The sequence below is a fragment of the Rhinatrema bivittatum genome, chromosome 11, assembly GCF_901001135.1.
Source record: "Rhinatrema bivittatum chromosome 11, aRhiBiv1.1, whole genome shotgun sequence".
NCBI classification, from domain to species: Eukaryota; Metazoa; Chordata; class Amphibia; order Gymnophiona; family Rhinatrematidae; genus Rhinatrema; species Rhinatrema bivittatum.
This window is the reverse complement of record NC_042625.1, coordinates 79,196,889-79,210,340: the sequence shown is the minus strand read 5'-3', so window position 1 is coordinate 79,210,340 and position 13,452 is coordinate 79,196,889. Positions and strand designations below refer to the sequence as shown.

Here is a 13,452-nt window from a genome sequence, read left to right as displayed (position 1 = left end):
TCATCTTCTGCCCTTATAAGGACCCTTCAGATGCCCACACCTCACCTCGGCAACAGGCCGCTTACATATCTTGGGGTAGATTTTCAGAGCCCTGCTCGCCTAAATCCGCCCAAAACCGGGCAGATTTAGGCGAGCAGGGCCCTGCGCGCCGGGAAGCCTATTTTACATAGGCCTCCCGGCGCGCGCAGAGCCCCGGGACTCGCGTAAGTCCCGGGGTTCTCGGAGGGGGGCGTGTCGGGGGCGTGTCGGGGGGCGGGCCCGGTCGTCGCGGCGTTCCGGGGGCGTGTCGGCAGCGTTTTGGGGGCGGGTACGGGGCGTGGCTACGGCCCGGGGGCGTGGCCGCGCCCTCCGTACCCGCCCCCAGGTCGCGGCCCGGCGCGCAGCAGGCCCGCTGGCGCGCGGGGATTTACGTCTCCCTCCGGGAGGCGTAAATCCCCCGACAAAGGTAAGCGGGGGGTGTAGACAGGGCCGGGCGGGTGGGTTAGGTAGGGGAAGGGAGGGGAAGGTGAGGGGAGGGCAAAGGAAAGTTCCCTCCAAGGCCGCTCCGATTTCGGAGCGGCCTTGGAGGGAACGGGGGGAGGTAGCGCGGCTCGGCGCGCGCAGGCTATACAAAATCGATAGCCTTGCGCGCGCCGATCCAGGATTTTAGTGGATACGCGCGGCTCCGCGCGTATCTACTAAAATCCAGCGTACTTTTGTTTGCGCCTGGAGCGCAAACAAAAGTAGGCTGTTCGCGCTCGTCTGAAAATCTACCCCCTTGTGTAGTGTGAGTTGCTGCTCATCCTGACCCTCCAGCCTTGCCCGACTCGTCCTCTTCCGTCTTTGGACCATCTCCCTGATTTGACCTCAGCCCAGACCTTAACAACTCTAGTCTGCTGCCTGCATCTGACTTTAGCTTGGACCCTGAGCACTCCTGCCTGCCACCTGCCACTGACTTCAGCCCGATTCCCTTGCCTGTCACCTGGCCTTGACCCTAGCCTGGCCACCTCTCTTGGACCCTAGTCTGACCCTAAACCTACGCCCTAGACCTCTCCTGACAGATTCTTGCCTAAGACCTGCTGGCCCCTGGAACCCAAGGGCTCAACCCAAGGGGAAAAAGGCTGATATAGGTGAAGTTTTGACCTGTCTCTGGGTCCACTAGGTGAAGCTCCTGATCTGTCTCTAGGTCCGCTAACTGTCAGTGAGAACCTACAGGGTCTTCCCTGTAGGTTGAGCCATCTTCACCACAGCAACAAGGGCCTACAAATGTTGCAGAAACAATGCAATTTGCTATGTAATAAATCGACATATACAATATACAATAAAATAGTACAAGGCCTGCTCTCTAATAATATCAGAATAATATATAATTCAATCAACCAACAGTTACAGTACTTCAAATTATCCTACAATAAATCCTCACTAAATCAAATGCTTTTTAACGTCCCTGGCCCATCATAAGATGGCTACTTAACTATATCTTGTTCCATTTTCTATTCATTTTCAGGTGAATTTTCAAAGCAATTATGCGTGTAAACGTAAAATACTATAATAGCAATTTCCAAAAGCCATTTACACATGTAAAGTACACTTACACAAATAAATCCTACGGAGCAGTCAGTGGCATATATTGTAGCAATTTTTAAAAGCCTACTTGCATGACTAACACGTGTAAATGCTTTTGAATATCAGACCCTGAATCTTATTGGCTAGAACTGACATGTTCTTTGCTACCCTCTTATGCTATGAGGTAAGAATTGCAGGCATGAATACAACCGCAGCTCTTCTATAGTTTAATAACTGTGTTAAAGAAGGGAGAGTATATCCATGGTTTAGATAATGCCCTAGTTCTGTGTGTGCATGCTTTTGAGAGAGACAGCTAAGTATTTATTTATCTGGTCTGTATTTCATATTCTTAAATGCCAGTGTTTTGTGTATGCTGCATATACTTCTAGATGTATACTTCTTAGTATTTGAAATAGTTATCTCAACTGATTGTGTATAACAGACATTCTGGTCATTCCCTAGTGACTGTTATACTATGTGTGAATGTGAGTTCAGGGTATCTGCACACCCCTAAATGTCAGAGATGATTGTATTGTGCGCACAGACTATTCACTCTTTCCTAAATATCTAAAATTGCCTTGTTGTGAGATGTTCCCTGGGTATTGGCTTATTAGTACATTGTATTAATTACAGGATATAATCTCCTGAGCACATCCCAGGCATATGAGGATATCACTAGATCTAGAGTGTAATTATTATTCAGAGGTTGTTTGATGACTTGAATAAGAATGAGGTGAGGAGGGATTCAGTCAGATATTCCCCTTGATTAAGGCTCATATTTAGAAGTTGATGTCTGTCGAAACTTATAAAGTGCAGTTAATGAAAATAATCCAGTGGGGTATTCCTGCTTCCATTTTATCTGAGTGTTGCTTCTTTATGTAACAGTTTCTAGAAAGAAGCCCAGTGCCTAGCATCCTTTGCTCCCAGAATAAGACATGCATTTGTTTGTGGATTAAAATTCTTGGTATCAGATTGCAAATAACAACGTCCTAATCCCCAAACAAATACTTTTTTTTTTATTTGTTGCATACAGCAAGTCTAAATGAGCAAAAATGACATCCATGAGGGGGAAAAAAAGTTCAAGCTGGGAGACCCCTGAGTGTTGAAGGTAGAAACAGGGATGTAATGAGGTTGTAGGGGGATGAGTAGGATAAAATAAGAAGGATCACTCATTTAACCTGGTAGGGGAGTTACTCCTTTACCAGAAGAGAAGTGTGAAAGATGGAAAGTTTCCAGAGAGAGTTAGATTGAAGGCCCCGGAAAGAAACACATCTTAAATCTCATTTTAGAAAAGGACACAATTATAACCAAATTTTTTCTATTTTCAGATACAGAAAAAACATGTCCATAATATATGGCATACAATAAACTGAGTACAGATACATTTACAATTTATAATTACATCACCAACCATGCACCATATGTTAGTTCTATTTTTTTAGCTTGGACCCAGTATTTACTCCACCCTATCCCTTTATGAGTAAGTGTTAGTTTTTCTATCAGAGCAATTTCATAGACCTGTTTATGTCCATAAAAATGCAATGAGTGGGAGGATTAATGAGCTTCTTAACATTTAAATGAAGTCTAGTGTGCTCTCCAGGTTCCAGTAAAGAAAGCATTAGTGAGAGTTGACAATTAGCACCAAAAATGTTCTTGATCCTCAGTTCCACCCCTTCCCAGAATTTTCACACTACTGGACATGATCACTAGGCATGCAGTTGAGTTGAGTTCCAATAAGGCCACAACCTCACCAGCAAAGAGGAGAGGATAATGCAGAGAATCTGGTGAAGAAGCATGGAAATCTGAATGGGTGGTAGAAGAAAGATACCATTAATTCCACTCTTGAGCTGACATCCTCGTGTAGATCCACCTGGAGGGCACCATTCCATGTTTTGATCAAGGTTAATGATTTCTCAGAACCTAGTTCTGAGTCTTGCAAATACTTGGCTCTACCGTCAATCCTTGCAGCTCCTTCTGCCCAACTGAGGTATCTTTGTGGGGCAGGAGCCATCCCCGGTCACTCCTGTCCCGCTGGTGCTGCGATTACAAATGGCGCCAACAGACTGAGGCTGATGCCATTGTTCATTTATTCCATATAAAATGTCGTCAGTCAGGCCCAGACACAGGCTGATGCCATTTTGTACAGAAGATATTAAGAATGACGCTGGCCTCAGTCTGCCAGCGCCATTTCTAAGCATTCCACTGGCGAGGTGGGATTTATTTCCTTCCTCGACAGGATCCAACATTTTATCTGTTTTGTTGTTCCTTTCGATTTTTTTCATTGTTTTTTGTTTCTTTGTTGTTCATTTAAATAAATGAAAACAGACAAAACAAAAAAAACAAAACAAAATGAAAAAATATATCTGTGACTACTCCTAGGAATTAACATAACAATAGCATTGGTCAGATTACAAACTGAAGTTGTATCATTCTGTCTGCAATGAAAAACCTTCTAAGCACTGGTGAGAACTCCTCTAGGGTGTGTTTCTAAAGATCCAGATGGTAGCCATCAGATCCAGGGCTCTTAACAGAAGGTGGGCTATGGATAGCTCTTTGGACCTTTGCCTAATAAAGGAGCAGAAAAATTTCTAAGTGCTTTTTTCCCACAAGTTTAGGAGACTATATCTTTTCCAAAAAACAGTCTTCATTTTTTCCCCTCTGAGCATTCTCTGTTACTAGAAGTTAGAAAAATGAGATTTAAAAAAAGATCACAGATTTCACTAAACTCCCTTGTAATACTACCAGAATTATTTTGAATTTTATTTAATGCTTTCGGTCCTCTTCCTTATAGCCCTGGCCAACAGGGGGCTCTGTTTTACCTCCATGCTCATAACATCACTGTTTTGTAAATCTTAATTCACCCTCAACTTTGGAAATCTGTAGTATCCTCAGTCTAGCTTGTTGCAACTTTTTAAATGTTTTTTTCTAGAGCAGTCCTATTTGTTTGTGTTGCAGCTTGCGTTGCAAGATCAACACCAGTTTCCTTTGCTCAGCTAGCTTGGGGCCTCTGAGCATGGCCTGAAGCATTTCCCATCTAAGAACTGGATTGTAATCAAGAGAGTTGTGATAAAGATTAAAGTCATTTATTGTTTCAGTAATTAAATCCTTAAATCTTGCATTTCCCAGCAGAGAGAAAGTGAGCCTCCATGTTCTCTCTGGTGAGTGTGTCTGTCCTATTTTAAGAGTGATGGCAACCGAGTGATGGTCTGAAATTTGACAGGACAATATATCACATGAGGCAATATTGGATACAAGTCCCAAGGAGTAAAGAAAAAAAAAATCTATACGGCCAAACAAGCTATATCTTGGAGAAAAAAAAACTCCATAGTTTCTGCATGATGAGTATTGGACTCCCCACACATCACTGAGTCCAAGTGTTTCTATGGAAGAAGAGACGGCTTTTAAATGCTGCAATGATTGGGAAGACCTGATTGGCTGAGGCGAGGTGAGCACGAACATTCTATTCCCCTCCAAGTATCATTTGCGTTTCCTTGTACTCAGCTAGTAGCTGGGATAAGTCAGTATAAAAGACATTCCGTATGCCATTAGGACCATATACACCGACTATGGCAAGGTCAGTAGAATATAAAGGGGAATTGGAGGAAAAAAAAAACAAAACAAAAAAGCATGTAAGTGCACACTGCTACTGCTTTGCTATGGCAGGTTGACTGTATAGGCTCAGAGTGTGCTCAGCCTATACAGGCTCAGACTGTATAGGCTCACATCATTGCATGTAAATATAATATGCATGCATAATATTAATTTTCATAATTTAATTGTGTGTGGAGAGGAGGTGGAAAAGAGGGAGAGATAGTGGGGCACACAAGGCTGAAGTTATTCCAATGGCACCCAGTCCTTTGCGCCGGCTCTGGCTATATTTTATCATATGGCCATGCTCACACTTCTTTCAAGTAAGTTATATCTTCTGAGAAAGCTGCAGTCAATTTGGAGGGATTGTATGTCTGCACAATAGATGAAGCTGTCACTCCTGAATAATGCTGTGGGAAACCTGCAGCAATTCTTGTGGTATCTTTGGTTTTGTCCACTTACTGGAGTTCTAATCAATAAATATTCCTTTCGTCTCAGCTCCTAGGTGCGTGTTGCAGGATTGTGGTTTTGTCCATTAGATGGTTTAGTAGTCGCTTTCATGATTATATTTGAGAGCAACAGCCAATGTGGAATTAAATACTGAGAAAAGAAGATTCTTGATTCAGACTCTGATAGGCAGAGTCAAGTCTGCACCCCCACCAACGTTAAGGACTCTAGGTACAAAGCATTTTTTCCATAGTCACAAAATGGGAGCAAACGTTTAAACATGAATTTTAAAAGCCTGGTGCAAGGATAAATAAGGGGAGGCATGCACAGGCCAGGCTTATGCACAGTGAGGGAATTTAAAAAACTGCCCAGATGTGTGCGTATCTCTCGCTGCACTCACATTTCACTTGATTTCAAAAAGGGGATTGGTGTGAGCATGGTCTGGCCAGGGCATGGGTGTTTTGGGGCAAGGCCTGGTAAATACTTACATACCCTTGCAAGCTCCAAGGTCTGCTAGAGAAGAGGTTCGAGTTTTAAAATAATTAAAACCGGCCATTTCTGCTGGGTTTAAAGAGTGGGGGAACTGCAAGCTATCAAATCAGGCGGTTTTGGAGGACCTAGCTCGTAAACAGGTGAACTGGCGGATGAAATGGGGAAACTGGCAAAACAAAACAAACCATCAGATATGAAAAAAAAAAACCCAAACGTTCCCAGGCCTCTTCTCTAATCCCTCTCACGCTCCTGAACCCTCTTACCATACTTTTCTTCCATCACAGAGCAGGAGCAATCCCCTGTTCGCCCTCTCTCGCTCAGCTGGATGCATAGAAATGGCGCCAGCAGACTGAGGCAGGCGCCATTGTTCATTTCTTCTTTACAAAATGTCACTGGCCTGGGATTGGGCATCACAGTTTTGCAAGGTATGTCAGTGCCATTCCTACGTGCATGACTGGCGAGGCAAGGGGATCACTTCTGCTCTGTGGTCAAGGAACTGGGTGGGGGTGGGGGAGGGGTTTGGAGAGGAGGCCCTAGAGCGTTGTTTTTTTTTCGGGGGGGGGGGCGGCAGCAACAGTGAAAACTTTTTATAAACAAAATGAAAGAAAATTAATTAAATTTTATTCATTTTTGTTTCATTTTAAAACAAAATGGGAACTTTTGTTAAAATTTCCCATTTCGTTTCAAATTAATGCACATCCCTAACACACAAATAAACCTTCCAACCTGTTCTGCCCCCCACCCCTCCCTTACCTGGTGATCGCAGCACGTGGGATGTAACAACAAGCTTTCTCCACAGCTGGGCCTAAACTCTGGAACTCTCTCCCATCAGAGCTCAGATCACTGCAATGCTCCACTACATTTAAAAAAAGACTCAAGACTTGGTTATTCAACCAAGCCTTCCCATAACATCAACCTGCGAAATATCCCTGCCAATATCCCCTCAGTGGTAACACGCTAGAGAACTATATAGATCTTCTCTAGAAATCACATGATCTTTGGCAGTCTATTATCAAAACCCAACCTCTAGCCTATATTAGGCTCCGTACATGTTAATTATGTTATTACCCCCATATATCTTAATCCAAGTTAATTCGACCTGTTCATTGTAAGACATTTACTTGTCATTGTTGTTATTGTTTAAAATGTAAACCGAATTGATCAGTAATTCTGTTATTGGAAAGTCGGTATAGAAAAATGCTAAATAAATAAAATAAAAAAACAGACCTACGCTGAAGCACAGCAGGTACTCAATACTCTATGCTGAAAAGCATCTCTCAAGCTATGCATCTGCATGCCTTGCCCACTTGTTACTCTTTCTTTGGTTTCCCCATTGGCTCAGTGTCTTTCTCTTTATCAGCATCTCTCGCTCATTTTACCAACCTTTTGTGTGTTCATTTCACTCATTTCTCCTCTGTCTCTAGGTCCTACCTTTGGAAAGAAAACTGTGATTTTATAGTAATAAGCCTCATTGGAAAACGGTGCTAATTACTGTCAGGCATTCTTTCAAAAGAACAAAGATTGTGTTGTATCTGAAGGCAGTGTTCTCGTCTCATAGAGAGCTCTTTGCTTACATGCCATAATTTTGGTTTACTAATCTATACTTTTCATCCTTGCTTGTGATGGAAGGAACTCCTAGCACACAAATCACGCCGTGGCGTGCTCAGTAGGTTCCTGCTTTCCTCATTCCTTCTTGTCTATAGGCGTGGGTATTATTGTACACCTTGAAACAACGTCAGTTCGGTTTCTCACCCCCAAATTCCACTCCATCACCAATGCGCTATTTTGCTTTGTGGCACTGTAAGTAGCAAAATCCATGAATGTCACTTTTCAGGAGAAAACATTGGTCTTACATAGTAACATAGTAATGACGGCAGAAAAGACCCAAATGGCCCATCCAGTCTGCACAGCGAGCTTCTTATGGTAGCATCTGCTGTGCAGGTTACCCCCGTGTTTCTCTTTTACTGGTGATGAGTGCTCTTGAAGATTCAGACAGTGCGGCTTGACCTGCTTTGCTTATGGACTTGGCCGTAGAAGCCGTCCTGTGCTTTTTCCCTCGTGTCTGTGTATCAGTACTTCAGACAGTAAAAGTCAGGGCCTCTGTTTTTTGTCATTTAAATGCAATACCTCTCCCACCCCAGCCCATCAAAGTGGAGAGAGATGTTGCAGTTGCGTCAAGGGAATCAAGACTTATTGGTTAAGGATAGCAATCCCATGCCTTACATTAAAAGTAAATTTTAAAAAGTCTAGCTCAAGAATGAGTGGATTGTATGTGATAGGACTAGGGAAACCTCATAAGTGCCAATGATGGGCTATATAAGGATGCCTCTATGGCTACTTAATCCAACTCCAACTTAGTGGTTGTTAGAGAAAGGTTATAATCATTGGTAAACCCCAGAGATGCAAGATGCTCAATTTGTAATTCTAATGGCTATCTTGACAGTCCAGTGCAGGTCAACTATAGTGGTATACAAAACACAGATGTTATACCAATCAAGACTCACAGTTATGACGCTAAGATGCTGTATACAAAACTTCATGCAATAAGTATTTTGATCCCAACACTGCAATGTTTCGAGTAAATTCTATTCATCAGGGAGTAACTTTTAAGCATGGATCGGAGCACTGGATGGCCGGCACCATCTTTAAAAATGGCGCGGGCCATCCAGTGCTCCTACCATGTGACAGGGGCCGGTCAATGGCACGGATACCCTGTCACATGGTAAGGGCAAAGGCCATCAGCGCCATTTTTATTAGTGGCAGCCGATGGCCCGAGAGCGGGAGATCACTCCCGGGACCCCCACTGGACCACCAGGTACCTGTAAAACGTTTTTGGGGGGGTCGGGAGGGTGGGGGAAGCTAAGGGATTAGTTTTAAAGGGTCGGGTGGGTTTTTTGTTTATTGGCTTGGGCGCAGCCAGTAAACAAAACCGCGATCGGGCCGGACAAAAAAAAAAAACACGATGTGAATCGGAACCGGAATCAGAACCGATTCCGGTTCCGATTCACATCTCTAGTATACATATTTAGATCCTTCAGTCTCTCCTCATAAGCCTTTCGATACAGATCCATACCATTTTGATTGCCCGTCTCTAGACTGCCTCCATCCTGTCTCTATCCTTTTTGAACTACGGGTTCCAGAACTGAATGCAGTCCTTTAGGTGATGCCTCACCAAGGACCTGTACATGGGCATCACCACCTCCTTTTTCCTGCTGGTTATTCCTCTCTCTTTGTAGCCCAGCATCCTTCTGGCTTTAGCTATCCCTTTCTCACATTGTTTTGCCGTCTTCAGATCGCCACACAATATCTCCCCAAGGTCTCTCTCTTGGTCCATGCACATCAGTCTTTCACCCCCCATTTTTCACTGTCTTGACACATCAGTTCATTTTGATGTCTTCTATTTCTACCATGTTTGGCAGAAACTTGGAAGGAAACTATGGACTACACATGAACAATCAGAACAGACTGTCTCTACTAACTGCCTTGGAAAAAGCAGCGTTTCAGCTGGAATTAATTTTTTTTTTTTTTTTTATGAATATTATGTAAACTATAAGCTATGCGCATTCCCAGACCTGGCTCTGAAGCTGCCTTAGAAGAGGCTGAGTTATGTCATTCACTCTAATTTACACCAGAATCTCGTGTAAATGAAAAACTGTTAGGGGAAATGGAAAAGCAATAAAAGTAGGAGATGACTGCAGCTGTTAAACACATGCTCCGTTCTGTATATCAAGGATGTAAGCGGTACGGCGATGTTTTGAACTTATCTTTAACTATGTTTATAATAGCAACGCTAATAGCAATAATATCTACTGCTGGTGCATCAAAACACAAAGGGATGAAAGAAAGATGAGAAACCCAGTTTATTTTATTATTCAGAGCATAAAAATAACCATCTAATTTCCCTGGTAACTCAACGCTAAAAATATTACATCCATCATGGGAACCACAGCTATGTTACACGTGTGGAAGCATTCAATGATATTACTCACGGATAACTACTATAAAATAGCAAGGAGATTTTCTGGTTATTTCATTCTTCTAAACTGAAGCAGCAATCAGAAGGCTGACGCTCTGAAGTAAATTCCCAAAGGGGTTTCTCATGTATATGCTATTTTATAAATGTGGAGAATACGTGCATGTTTTCCATTGTGCACGTACATTTTACCCCAGAAAAAAAGGGAGGGTTAGAAGGCATTCCAAGGAGGGGGATCAGCAGTATGCACACAGCAGGTTGCTGTTTTGTTTGAGTTATACGTGTACACATTACAAACACATTTGTACACTTTTACCCCGGCTAATTGACTCGCGCAAATGAAATCAGACTCGTCTGCAGTTTTTGGGTGGAAGGTCTGGATGAACTGGGGAGGGTTCAGGGTGAAGTACTAGAAGATCTAGGTGAACTGGAGAAGAACTGGTAGAGGCATTGGTAAACTGGTGATTTGCAGGTACATTTTTTCAAAATGGTATATGCACATACTTTATAAAATGCCTGCCCTCACATGTAAATCAGGGTCATTACGCTTGCATATTATATTGTTTTACACATCTAAAATATATGCACGTATGCTTACAAAATAGGTAGAGAAGGTATACTTTTTCTTGCATGGGAAATATTGTGTAACTTTGGAACAGAAATACTTGCTATTTTATAAACCGCGCAGCTCCCAAAGCACGTTTTATAATATGCTCTCTGCACGTCCACTTATGAACATAAATGCTGTACCATGAATAGGTTTGAAAGTTAGGTTCAGTCAGGTGAATTTTCACGTAAAGATAACATACTATCATAGCAATTTTCAAAAGCCATTTATCTGCATTAAGGGGGTAATTTTCAAAGGAGTTACTTGCATAAATGTAACTACTATTGTAGCAATTTTCAAAAGCCATTTACTCACGTAAAGTGCACTTATGCGAATAAATCCTATGGACGATTCAATGGCATATATTGTAGCAATTTTCAAAAGCCCACTTACTCGAGTAAAGTGCATTTACACGTGTAAAACCCAGTTTTACGCATGTAAATGCTTTTTAAAATCAGACCCTAAGTGCACTTAACACAGGTAAAACTTATTGGCATATATTGTAGTAATTTTAATGGCATATATTGTAGCAATTTTAAAAAGCCCACTTATGAGTAAAGTGCATTTACATATGTTAAACCCAATTTTAAGTATGTAAATGATTTTGAAAATGAGGCCTAATATGAGTAAACCTGAAGCAGAATCTCGACAGTGCAAGGAATGGCTTACTTACATTTCACTTGCATGCTGTAGTGGACTTTGGTTTCTAGGGTTTGACAGGAGAGTTACTGGTCTGCTTGGAATTTATCTTTGTATAATAGGTTTGGGGGTTTTTTTTTTTGTGTGTGTCTGTATAGACAGGTTGGGAAGGGAGGAATGGAACTTAAAAGCTTCACCTTGACTATCCTAAGATTCAGGAAGACCACTTATATGAGCAGTGCTGTACACTTTAAGAAGCATATATGAATGCTTGTATTGAACTGCTGCAGCATTACATGTCTGGACCCTCCTAGACCACTCGAGTGTACCCTGCATGTTTAGCTGTGAGATTGTTCCAGCAGGGGAAGGTTCATGTAGAGTTCAGAAGGTGTAGAGGTTTATCTGTATGACAGGGAGGTTTCTTTCTCATAGGGGGATGGGATCTGCTGTGGTATAACAAGACACAGGATGGAACTTGAAGGAAATTAAGGAGCAGAGAGAGAGAGACTGAAGGGTTCTCAGAGGTTTTCTGCTAAAGTCTGGCACAGAGGTTATGTGAAATTATGGTAAGAGCTGAGGAGTCCTGTGCTGCAGCCTAGCAGACGGCAGGGCTGTAGTGAGCCATGTGAGTGAGGTTTGCTGGGGGAGAAAAAGGACATTCCTGCCAGTACTGTGTGCTAGCTAGGAGGATAAAGATCGCAGTATCTAAGGGGACACCATCCTGCCTGGGGAATGGATGAAGAAAAGAAATGTGAAACTGTGTTCTTCTGTGGGTCTACTCTAGAGGAAAATAGAAGTCTTTCAGGGGAAGCTAAAAAGAGAGCTTTGTCCAAAGGCTTTGGACTTAGACAAGTGAAAGAACTAGGAGTAATCTTTGAATTTAATTGAAGACTGCTAAAGGATCTTATTTGTGTTCTCCTGAACTATTCTTTCATTTTCTTGCTAATTGCCTGGACTTTTTTGACTTTTGTAAATATTTTATTTTTCTGTTTTGGAACAAACCCTTTTGGTGTGGGCTCCTAATATTTTTTTTTCTGCTTGATTGTAGGTTTCCCCTTGGGCCTTACAGCTTTGCTGGCCCTCCCCCCACTGGACTGATTCATGGCTCCAGAGCTACAAACAGGTATTGTCCCACCCTTGTAGCTGTCAAAGGTGACCCCTGACAAAGGGGGAGGAGGGGGGACATGAAAATGTATTGAAGATTGACTTTTGATGTTAGACTTCTGTTGTTATAGAATCTGATCTGCCCACAATGCTTAAATGGCTTCCTCCCTTCACGAGAAGTGTGCAAGGGGGAAAAAAAATTCTTGTTTTGTTTTTTTCTGTTACTGTTTTATTTATTTGAAACCATTGCTAATATTACCTTCTACATCATAAAAGATTGATCAAAGTGGTGTACAAGAATATGCACTATACAACATATAAACAATAAAATTACTAAATAAAAGCAAAATGAAAATAAAACAAAAACAGAACACAAAACTTGACCAAGCCACCGAGTCATTATCAGCCACTAACAAAGAGCCCAAAGCTATCATGATTTGTTTTAGCGCACATTAAATCCTTCTAGCACACACTCAAACGCGGAAATGAAACATTTTGTTGTTGTGTCATTTCAGAGGGGAAATGACACAAAACAAGACATGTTATTGTGATTTTGCACATCTCTGTTCATTTCCTACTTTACCACCACCACCATCTGGGCATCTTAATATACAGAAACGCAAAGCATGTCTGCAAGAGAACTTCAGGATATTACTAAGACATATTGAGGGCGAATTTCAGATCCCCTTACCCATGGACATGGGGTCTCCGAAAAGTGCCCACCCTACGTGCGGATAAAATGACATGTGCAGTGGCGCTAGGCGTGCAATTTTACTCTCAGTGAAAGGGCGGCATATCCTGGAGACGAGGCTGGGAAAGGGCTTGCAAGTTCACATAATACTTTTTTGATTTTCAAAAGCATGCACCAAAGGATCTGCACAAAAAGCACCTGGAAAGTTGTGTAGGTACATTTTCTTGGGTAATTTTCAAAGAGAAAGATTTCTCCTCAAAAACTATTGCAAAGTTTTCGATTAAAAAGTACCCGCAGAATGCCCTCATCAGGTACAACCAGAAGGGTTATCATTCTGCCTCCCTCGTGGGACCCATGGAATGTCAC

At 42.3% G+C, this 13,452-nt stretch overlaps 1 long non-coding RNA gene across 1 annotated transcript; it reads left to right on the top strand.

Moving 5' to 3' along the window:
* The first annotated feature begins 387 nt into the window (after nucleotides 1-387).
* LOC115073200 lies at nucleotides 388-12,541 on the top strand. Its single transcript, XR_003851946.1, has 3 exons — nucleotides 388-445; nucleotides 4,672-4,990; nucleotides 12,340-12,541. It is a non-coding gene; the product is annotated as an uncharacterized LOC115073200 (long non-coding RNA).
* The last annotated feature ends 911 nt before the right edge of the window (nucleotides 12,542-13,452 follow it).